Below are 11994 nucleotides of genomic sequence, written 5' to 3' on the forward strand. Positions count from 1 at the left end.
TGAAAATTAGATAGAAGGGGGGGGTACGTGGTTTTTTTCCAAAAATTTTTTGTCGCCGATTCGAACCAAATTGCTGTCAGTTATTGAATAGGATGAGCTGAATTCAGGTATAGTAAAAGTTCCAGCCATTGAACCCATTTTTTGCTGTGGGAGCCAAAAATATGGATTTTTGGTTTTTCGCGAATTTCTCTGAAACCGGAAAATCCAGGTAAATTTTTTTCGGCTCAGAAGAAGCGCCTTGACAAGAGCAATCCAACGGTGCAAAATTCATTGCCATATGTGGCTTAATAAGAGAGCTATGGGCGTTTAAATGATTTTCCGAAGTGAAAATTAGATAGAAGGGGGGGTACGTGGTTTTTTTCCAAAAATTTTTTGTCGCCGATTCGAACCAAATTGCAGTCATTTATTGAACACGATGAGTTGAATTCAGGTATAGTAAAAGTTCCGGCCATTGAACCCATTTTTTGCTGTGGGAGCCAAAAATATGGATTTTTTGGATTTTTGCGAATTTCTCTGAAACGGGAAAATCCAGGTAAATTTTTTTTCGGCTCAGAAGAAGCGCCTTGACAAGAGCAATCCAACGGTGCAAAATTCATTGCCATATGTGGCTTAATAACAGAGCTATGGGCGTTTAAATGATTTTCCGAAGTGAAAATTAGATAGAAGGGGGGGGTACGTGGTTTTTTTCCAAAAATTTTTTGTCGCCGATTCGAACCAAATTGCTGTCGGTTATTGAATAGGATGAGCTGAATTCAGGTATAGTAAAAGTTCCGGCCATTGAACCCATTTTTTGCTGTGGGAGCCAAAAATATGGATTTTTTGTTTTTTTGCGAATTTCTCTGAAACGGGAAAATCCAGGTAAATTTTTTTCGGCTCAGAAGAAGCGCCTTGACAAGAGCAATCCAACGGTGCAAAATTCATTGCCATATGTGGCTTAATAACAAAGCTATGGGCGTTTAAATGATTTTCCGAAGTGAAAATTAGATAGAAGGGGGGGCTACGTGGTTTTTTTCGAAAAATTTTTTGTCGCCGATTCGAACCAAATTGCTGTCAGTTATTGAATAGGATGAGTTGAATTCAGGTATAGTAAAAGTTCCGGCCATTGAACCCATTTTTTGCTGTGGGAGCCAAAAATATGGATTTTTTGGATTTTTGCGAATTTCTCTGAAACGGGAAAATCCAGGTAAATTTTTTTCGGCTCAGAAGAAGCGCCTTGACAAGAGCAATCCAACGGTGCAAAATTCATTGCCATATGTGGCTTAATAAGAGAGCTATGGGCGTTTAAATGATTTTCCGAAGTGAAAATTAGATAGAAGAGGGGGGTACGTGGTTTTTTTCGAAAATTTTTTTGTCGCCGATTCGAACCAAATTGCTGTCAGTTATTGAATAGGATGAGTTGAATTCAGGTATAGTAAAAGTTCCGGCCATTGAACCCATTTTTTGCTGTGGGAGCCAAAAATATGGATTTTTTGGATTTTTGCGAATTTCTCTGAAACGGGAAAATCCAGGTAAATTTTTTTCGGCTCAGAAGAAGCGCCTTGACAAGAGCAATCCAACGGTGCAAAATTCATTGCCATATGTGGCTTAATAAGAGAGCTATGGGCGTTTAAATGATTTTCCGAAGTGAAAATTAGATAGAAGAGGGGGGTACGTGGTTTTTTTCGAAAATTTTTTTGTCGCCGATTCGAACCAAATTGCTGTCAGTTATTGAATAGGATGAGTTGAATTCAGGTATAGTAAAAGTTCCGGCCATTGAACCCATTTTTTGCTGTGGGAGCCAAAAATATGGATTTTTTGGTTTGTTGCGAATTTCTCTGAAACGGGAAAATCCAGGTAAATTTTTTTCGGCTCAGAAGAAGCGCCTTGACAAGAGCAATCCAACGGTGCAAAATTCATTGCCATATGTGGCTTAATAAGAGAGCTATGGGCGTTTAAATGATTTTCCGAAGTGAAAATTAGATAGAAGGGGGGGGTACGTGGTTTTTTCCAAAAATTTTTTGTCGCCGATTCGAACCAAATTGCAGTCAGTTATTGAACACGATGAGTTGAATTCAGGTCTAGTAAAAGTTCCGGCCATTGAACCCATTTTTTGCTGTGGGAGCCAAAAATATGGATTTTTTGGTTTTTTGCGAATTTCTCTGAAACGGGAAAATCCAGGTAAATTTTTTTCGGCTCAGAAGAAGCGCCTTGACAAGAGCAATCCAACGGTGCAAAATTCATTGCCATATGTGGCTTAATAAGAGAGCTATGGGCGTTTAAATGATTTTCCGAAGTGAAAATTAGATAGAAGGGGGGGGTACGTGGTTTTTTTCCAAAAATTTTTTGTCGCCGATTCGAACCAAATTGCTGTCAGTTATTGAATAGGATGAGCTGAATTCAGGTATAGTAAAAGTTCCAGCCATTGAACCCATTTTTTGCTGTGGGAGCCAAAAATATGGATTTTTGGTTTTTCGCGAATTTCTCTGAAACCGGAAAATCCAGGTAAATTTTTTTCGGCTCAGAAGAAGCGCCTTGACAAGAGCAATCCAACGGTGCAAAATTCATTGCCATATGTGGCTTAATAAGAGAGCTATGGGCGTTTAAATGATTTTCCGAAGTGAAAATTAGATAGAAGGGGGGGTACGTGGTTTTTTTCCAAAAATTTTTTGTCGCCGATTCGAACCAAATTGCTGTCAGTTATTGAATAGGATGAGCTGAATTCAGGTATAGTAAAAGTTCCGGCCATTGAACCCATTTTTTGCTGTGGGAGCCAAAAATATGGATTTTTTGGATTTTTGCGAATTTCTCTGAAACGGGAAAATCCAGGTAAATTTTTTTCGCCTCAGAAGAAGCGCCTTGACAAGAGCAATCCAACGGTGCAAAATTCATTGCCATATGTGGCTTAATAAGAGAGCTATGGGCGTTTAAATGATATTCCGAAGTGAAAATTAGATAGAAGGGGGGGGTACGTGGTTTTTTTCCAAAAATTTTTTGTCGCCGATTCGAACCAAACTGCTGTCAGTTATTGAATAGGATGAGCTGAATTCAGGTATAGTAAAAGTTCCGGCCATTGAACCCATTTTTTGCTGTGGGAGCCAAAAATATGGATTTTTGGTTTTTTGCGAATTTCTCTGAAACGGGAAAATCCAGGTAAATTTTTTTCGGCTCAGAAGAAGCGCCTTGACAAGAGCAATCCAACGGTGCAAAATTCATTGCCATATGTGGCTTAATAAGAGAGCTATGGGCGTTTAAATGATTTTCCGAAGTGAAAATTAGATAGAAGGGGGGGTACGTGGTTTTTTTCCAAAAATTTTTTGTCGCCGATTCGAACCAAACTGCTGTCAGTTATTGAATAGGATGAGCTCAATTCAGGTATAGTAAAAGTTCCGGCCATTGAACCCATTTTTTGCTGTGGGAGCCAAAAATATGGATTTTTTGGATTTTTGCGAATTTCTCTGAAACGGGAAAATCCAGGTAAATTTTTTTCGGCTCAGAAGAAGCGCCTTGACAAGAGCAATCCAACGGTGCAAAATTCATTGCCATATGTGGCTTAATAACAGAGCTATGGGCGTTTAAATGATTTTCCGAAGTGAAAATTAGATAGAAGGGGGGGGTACGTGGTTTTTTTCCAAAAATTTTTTGTCGCCGATTCGAACCAAATTGCTGTCAGTTATTGAATAGGATGAGCTGAATTCAGGTATAGTAAAAGTTCCGGCCATTGAACCCATTTTTTGCTGTGGGAGCCAAAAATATGGATTTTTTGGATTTTTGCGAATTTCTCTGAAACGGGAAAATCCAGGTAAATTTTTTTCGGCTCAGAAGAAGCGCCTTGACAAGAGCAATCCAACGGTGCAAAATTCATTGCCATATGTGGCTTAATAAGAGAGCTATGGGCGTTTAATGAATTCAGGTATAGTAAAAGTTCCGGCCATTGAACCCATTTTTTGCTGTGGGAGCCAAAAATATGGATTTTTTGGATTTTTGCGAATTTCTCTGAAACGGGAAAATCCAGGTAAATTTTTTTCGGCTCAGAAGACGCGCCTTGACAAGAGCAATCCAACGGTGCAAAATTCATTGCCATATGTGGCTTAATAAGAGAGCTATGGGCGTTTAAATGATTTTCCGAAGTGAAAATTAGATAGAAGGGGGGGGTACGTGGTTTTTTTCGAAAACTTTTTCGTCGCCGATTCGAACCAAATTGCAGTCAGTTATTGAACACGATGAGTTGAATTCAGGTATAGTAAAAGTTCCGGCCATTGAACCCATTTTTTGCTGTGGGAGCCAAAAATATGGATTTTTTGGATTTTTGCGAATTTCTCTGAAACGGGAAAATCCAGGTAAATTTTTTTCGGCTCAGAAGAAGCGCCTTGACAAGAGCAATCCAACGGTGCAAAATTCATTGCCATATGTGGCTTAATAAGAGATCTATGGGCGTTTAAATGATTTTCCGAAGTGAAAATTAGATAGAAGGGGGGGGTACGTGGTTTTTTTCCAAAAATTTTTTGTCGCCGATTCGAACCAAATTGCTGTCAGTTATTGAATAGGATGAGCTGAATTCAGGTAGAGTAAAAGTTCCGGCCATTGAACCCATTTTTTGCTGTGGGAGCCAAAAATTTGGATTTTTTGGATTTTTGCGAATTTCTCTGAAACGGGAAAATCCAGGTAAATTTTTTTCGGCTCAGAAGAAGCGCCTTGACAAGAGCAATCCAACGGTGCAAAATTCATTGCCATATGTGGCTTAATAACAAAGCTATGGGCGTTTAAATGATTTTCCGAAGTGAAAATTAGATAGAAGGGGGGGCTACGTGGTTTTTTTCGAAAAATTTTTTGTCGCCGATTCGAACCAAATTGCAGTCAGTTATTGAACACGATGAGTTGAATTCAGGTGTAGTAAAAGTTCCGGCCATTGAACCCATTTTTTGCTGTGGGAGCCAAAAATATGGATTTTTTGGATTTTTGCGAATTTCTCTGAAACGGGAAAATCCAGGTAAATTTTTTTCGGCTCAGAAGAAGCGCCTTGACAAGAGCAATCCAACGGTGCAAAATTCATTGCCATATGTGGCTTAATAAGAGAGCTATGGGCGTTTAAATGATTTTCCGAAGTGAAAATTAGATAGAAGGGGGGGGACGTGGTTTTTTTCCAAAAATTTCTTGTCGCCGATTCGAACCAAATTGCTGTCAGTTATTGAATAGGATGAGCTGAATTCAGGTATAGTAAAAGTTCCGGCCATTGAACCCATTTTTTGCTGTGGGAGCCAAAAATATGGATTTTTTGGATTTTTGCGAATTTCTCTGAAACGGGAAAATCCAGGTAAATTTTTTTCGCCTCAGAAGAAGCGCCTTGACAAGAGCAATCCAACGGTGCAAAATTCATTGCCATATGTGGCTTAATAAGAGAGCTATGGGCGTTTAAATGATTTTCCGAAGTGAAAATTAGATAGAAGGGGGGGGTACGTGGTTTTTTTCCAAAAATTTTTTGTCGCCGATTCGAACCAAACTGCTGTCAGTTATTGAATAGGATGAGCTGAATTCAGGTATAGTAAAAGTTCCGGCCATTGAACCCATTTTTTGCTGTGGGAGCCAAAAATATGGATTTTTTGGTTTTTTGCGAATTTCTCTGAAACGGGAAAATCCAGGTAAATTTTGTTCGGCTCAGAAGAAGCGCCTTGACAAGAGCAATCCAACGGTGCAAAATTCATTGCCATATGTGGCTTAATAACAGAGCTATGGGCGTTTAAATGATTTTCCGAAGTGAAAATTAGATAGAAGGGGGGGGTACGTGGTTTTTTTCGAAAATTTTTTTGTCGCCGATTCGAACCAAATTGCTGTCGGTTATTGAATAGGATGAGCTGAATTCAGGTATAGTAAAAGTTCCGGCCATTGAACCCATTTTTTGCTGTGGGAGCCAAAAATATGGATTTTTGGTTTTTTGCGAATTTCTCTGAAACGGGAAAATCCAGGTAAATTTTTTTCGGCTCAGAAGAAGCGCCTTGACAAGAGCAATCCAACGGTGCAAAATTCATTGCCATATGTGGCTTAATAAGAGAGCTATGGGCGTTTAAATGATTTTCCGAAGTGAAAATTAGATAGAAGGGGGGGTACGTGGTTTTTTTCCAAAAATTTTTTGTCGCCGATTCGAACCAAACTGCTGTCAGTTATTGAATAGGATGAGCTCAATTCAGGTATAGTAAAAGTTCCGGCCATTGAACCCATTTTTTGCTGTGGGAGCCAAAAATATGGATTTTTTGGATTTTTGCGAATTTCTCTGAAACGGGAAAATCCAGGTAAATTTTTTTCGGCTCAGAAGAAGCGCCTTGACAAGAGCAATCCAACGGTGCAAAATTCATTGCCATATGTGGCTTAATAACAGAGCTATGGGCGTTTAAATGATTTTCCGAAGTGAAAATTAGATAGAAGGGGGGGGTACGTGGTTTTTTTCCAAAAATTTTTTGTCGCCGATTCGAACCAAATTGCTGTCAGTTATTGAATAGGATGAGCTGAATTCAGGTATAGTAAAAGTTCCGGCCATTGAACCCATTTTTTGCTGTGGGAGCCAAAAATATGGATTTTTTGGATTTTTGCGAATTTCTCTGAAACGGGAAAATCCAGGTAAATTTTTTTCGGCTCAGAAGAAGCGCCTTGACAAGAGCAATCCAACGGTGCAAAATTCATTGCCATATGTGGCTTAATAAGAGAGCTATGGGCGTTTAAATGATTTTCCGAAGTGAAAATTAGATAGAAGGGGGGGGTACGTGGTTTTTTTCGAAAACTTTTTCGTCGCCGATTCGAACCAAATTGCAGTCAGTTATTGAACACGATGAGTTGAATTCAGGTATAGTAAAAGTTCCGGCCATTGAACCCATTTTTTGCTGTGGGAGCCAAAAATATGGATTTTTTGGATTTTTGCGAATTTCTCTGAAACGGGAAAATCCAGGTAAATTTTTTTCGGCTCAGAAGAAGCGCCTTGACAAGAGCAATCCAACGGTGCAAAATTCATTGCCATATGTGGCTTAATAAGAGAGCTATGGGCGTTTAAATGATTTTCCGAAGTGAAAATTAGATAGAAGGGGGGGGTACGTGGTTTTTTTCGAAAACTTTTTCGTCGCCGATTCGAACCAAATTGCAGTCAGTTATTGAACACGATGAGTTGAATTCAGGTATAGTAAAAGTTCCGGCCATTGAACCCATTTTTTGCTGTGGGAGCCAAAAATATGGATTTTTTGGATTTTTGCGAATTTCTCTGAAACGGGAAAATCCAGGTAAATTTTTTTCGGCTCAGAAGAAGCGCCTTGACAAGAGCAATCCAACGGTGCAAAATTCATTGCCATATGTGGCTTAATAAGAGATCTATGGGCGTTTAAATGATTTTCCGAAGTGAAAATTAGATAGAAGGGGGGGGTACGTGGTTTTTTTCCAAAAATTTTTTGTCGCCGATTCGAACCAAATTGCTGTCAGTTATTGAATAGGATGAGCTGAATTCAGGTAGAGTAAAAGTTCCGGCCATTGAACCCATTTTTTGCTGTGGGAGCCAAAAATTTGGATTTTTTGGATTTTTGCGAATTTCTCTGAAACGGGAAAATCCAGGTAAATTTTTTTCGGCTCAGAAGAAGCGCCTTGACAAGAGCAATCCAACGGTGCAAAATTCATTGCCATATGTGGCTTAATAAGAGAGCTATGGGCGTTTAAATGATTTTCCGAAGTGAAAATTAGATAGTGGTTTTTTTCCAAAAATTTTTTGTCGCCGATTCGAACCAAATTGCTGTCAGTTATTGAATAGGATGAGCTGAATTCAGGTATAGTAAAAGTTCCGGCCATTGAACCCATTTTTTGCTGTGGGAGCCAAAAATATGGATTTTTTGGATTTTTGCGAATTTCTCTGAAACGGGAAAATCCAGGTAAATTTTTTTCGGCTCAGAAGAAGCGCCTTGACAAGAGCAATCCAACGGTGCAAAATTCATTGCCATATGTGGCTTAATAAGAGAGCTATGGGCGTTTAAATGATTTTCCGAAGTGAAAATTAGATAGAAGGGGGGGGTACGTGTTTTTTTTCGAAAATTTTTTTGTCGCCGATTCGAACCAAATTGCTGTCGGTTATTGAATAGGATGAGCTGAATTCAGGTATAGTAAAAGTTCCGGCCATTGAACCCATTTTTTGCTGTGGGAGCCAAAAATATGGATTTTTGGTTTTTTGCGAATTTCTCTGAAACGGGAAAATCCAGGTAAATTTTTTTCGGCTCAGAAGAAGCGCCTTGACAATAGCAATCCAACGGTGCAAAATTCATTGCCATATGTGGCTTAATAAGAGAGCTATGGGCGTTTAAATGATTTTCCGAAGTGAAAATTAGATAGAAGGGGGGGGTACGTGGTTTTTTTCCAAAAATTTTTTGTCGCCGATTCGAACCAAATTGCTGTCAGTTATTGAATAGGATGAGCTGAATTCAGGTATAGTAAAAGTTCCGGCCATTGAACCCATTTTTTGCTGTGGGAGCCAAAAATATGGATTTTTTGGATTTTTGCGAATTTCTCTGAAACGGGAAAATCCAGGTAAATTTTTTTCGGCTCAGAAGAAGCGCCTTGACAAGAGCAATCCAACGGTGCAAAATTCATTGCCATATGTGGCTTAATAAGAGAGCTATGGGCGTTTAAATGATTTTCCGAAGTGAAAATTAGATAGAAGGGGGGGGTACGTGGTTTTTTCCAAAAAATTTTTGTCGCCGATTCGAACCAAATTGCAGTCAGTTATTGAACACGATGAGTTGAATTCAGGTCTAGTAAAAGTTCCGGCCATTGAACCCATTTTTTGCTGTGGGAGCCAAAAATATGGATTTTTTGGTTTTTTGCGAATTTCTCTGAAACGGGAAAATCCAGGTAAATTTTTTTTCGGCTCAGAAGAAGCGCCTTGACAAGAGCAATCCAACGGTGCAAAATTCATTGCCATATGTGGCTTAATAACAGAGCTATGGGCGTTTAAATGATTTTTCGAAGTGAAAATTAGATAGAAGGGGGGGGTACGTGGTTTTTTCCAAAAATTTTTTGTCGCCGATTCGAACCAAATTGCAGTCAGTTATTGAACACGATGAGTTGAATTCAGGTCTAGTAAAAGTTCCGGCCATTGAACCCATTTTTTGCTGTGGGAGCCAAAAATATGGATTTTTTGGTTTTTTGCGAATTTCTCTGAAACGGGAAAATCCAGGTAAATTTTTTTCGGCTCAGAAGAAGCGCCTTGACAAGAGCAATCCAACGGTGCAAAATTTATTGCCATATGTGGCTTAATAAGAGAGCTATGGGCGTTTAAATGGTTTTCCGAAGTGAAAATTAGATAGAAGGGGGGGGTACGTGGTTTTTTTCCAAAAATTTTTTGTCGCCGATTCGAACCAAATTGCTGTCAGTTATTGAATAGGATGAGCTGAATTCAGGTATAGTAAAAGTTCCGGCCATTGAACCCATTTTTTGCTGTGGGAGCCAAAAATATGGATTTTTTGGTTTTTTGCGAATTTCTCTGAAACGGGAAAATCCAGGTAAATTTTTTTCGGCTCAGAAGAAGCGCCTTGACAAGAGCAATCCAACGGTGCAAAATTCATTGCCATATGTGGCTTAATAAGAGAGCTATGGCCGTTTAAATGATTTTCCGAAGTGAAAATTAGATAGAAGGGGGGGTACGTGGTTTTTTTCCAAAAATTTTTTGTCGCCGATTCGAACCAAATTGCTGTCAGTTATTGAATAGGATGAGCTGAATTCAGGTATAGTAAAAGTTCCGGCCATTGAACCCATTTTTTGCTGTGGGAGCCAAAAATATGGATTTTTTGGATTTTTGCGAATTTCTCTGAAACGGGAAAATCCAGGTAAATTTTTTTCGGCTCAGAAGAAGCGCCTTGACAAGAGCAATCCAACGGTGCAAAATTCATTGCCATATGTGGCTTAATAAGAGAGCTATGGGCGTTTAAATGATTTTCCGAAGTGAAAATTAGATAGAAGGGGGGGGGTACGTGGTTTTTTTCCAAAAATTTTTTGTCGCCGATTCGAACCAAATTGCTGTCAGTTATTGAATAGGATGAGCTGAATTCAGGTATAGTAAAAGTTCCGGCCATTGAACCCATTTTTTGCTGTGGGAGCCAAAAATATGGATTTTTGGTTTTTTGCGAATTTCTCTGAAACGGGAAAATCCAGGTAAATTTTTTTCGGCTCAGAAGAAGCGCCTTGACAAGAGCAATCCAACGGTGCAAAATTCATTGCCATATGTGGCTTAATAAGAGAGCTATGGGCGTTTAAATGGTTTTCCGAAGTGAAAATTAGATAGAAGGGGGGGGTACGTGGTTTTTTTCCAAAAATTTTTTGTCGCCGATTCGAACCAAATTGCTGTCAGTTATTGAATAGGATGAGTTGAATTCAGGTATAGTAAAAGTTCCGGCCATTGAACCCATTTTTTGCTGTGGGAGCCAAAAATATGGATTTGTTGGTTTTTTGCGAATTTCTCTGAAACGGGAAAAACCAGGTAAATTTTTTTCGGCTCAGAAGAAGCGCCTTGACAAGAGCAATCCAACGGTGCAAAATTCATTGCCATATGTGGCTTAATAAGAGAGCTATGGGCGTTTAAATGGTTTTCCGAAGTGAAAATTAGATAGAAGGGGGGGGTACGTGGTTTTTTTCCAAAAATTTTTTGTCGCCGATTCGAACCAAATTGCTGTCAGTTATTGAATAGGATGAGCTGAATTCAGGTATAGTAAAAGTTCCGGCCATTGAACCCATTTTTTGCTGTGGGAGCCAAAAATTTTTTTCGGCTCAGAAGAAGCGCCTTGAGAAGAGCAATCCAACGGTGCAAAATTCATTGCCATATGTGGCTTAATAACAGAGCTATGGGCGTTTAAATGATTTTCCGAAGTGAAAATTAGATAGAAGGGAGGGGTACGTGGTTTTTTCCAAAAATTTTTTGTCGCCGATTCGAACCAAATTGCAGTCAGTTATTGAACACGATGAGTTGAATTCAGGTATAGTAAAAGTTCCGGCCATTGAACCCATTTTTTGCTGTGGGAGCCAAAAATATGGATTTTTGGTTTTTTGCGAATTTCTCTGAAACGGGAAAATCCAGGTAAATTTTTTTCGGCTCAGAAGAAGCGCCTTGACAAGAGCAATCCAACGGTGCAAAATTCATTGCCATATGTGGCTTAATAACAGAGCTATGGGCGTTTAAATGATTTTCCGAAGTGAAAATTAGATAGAAGGGGGAGGTATGTGGTTTTTTTCCAAAAATTTTTTGTCGCCGATTCGAACCAAATTGCAGTCAGTTATTGAACACGATGAGTTGAATTCAGGTATAGTAAAAGTTCCGGCCATTGAACCCATTTTTTGCTGTGGGAGCCAAAAATATGGATTTTTTGGTTTTTTGCGAATTTCTCTCAAACGGGAAAATCCAGGTAAATTTTTTTCGGCTCAGAAGAAGCGCCTTGACAAGAGCAATCCAACGGTGCAAAATTCATTGCCATATGTGGCTTAATAACAGAGCTATGGGTGTTTAAATGATTTTCCGAAGTGAAAATTAGATAGAAGGGAGGGGTACGTGGTTTTTTCCAAAAATTTTTTGTCGCCGATTCGAACCAAATTGCAGTCAGTTATTGAACACGATGAGTTGAATTCAGGTATAGTAAAAGTTCCGGCCATTGAACCCATTTTTTGCTGTGGGAGCCAAAAATATGGATTTTTGGTTTTTTGCGAATTTCTCTGAAACGGGAAAATCCAGGTAAATTTTTTTCGGCTCAGAAGAAGCGCCTTGACAAGAGCAATCCAACGGTGCAAAATTCATTGCCATATGTGGCTTAATAACAGAGCTATGGGCGTTTAAATGATTTTCCGAAGTGAAAATTAGATAGAAGGGGGAGGTATGTGGTTTTTTTCCAAAAATTTTTTGTCGCCGATTCGAACCAAATTGCAGTCAGTTATTGAACACGATGAGTTGAATTCAGGTATAGTAAAAGTTCCGGCCATTGAACCCATTTTTTGCTGTGGGAGCCAAAAATATGG

Source organism: Tenebrio molitor, chromosome 1, assembly GCF_963966145.1.
Source record: "Tenebrio molitor chromosome 1, icTenMoli1.1, whole genome shotgun sequence".
Taxonomy (NCBI): Eukaryota; Metazoa; Arthropoda; class Insecta; order Coleoptera; family Tenebrionidae; genus Tenebrio; species Tenebrio molitor.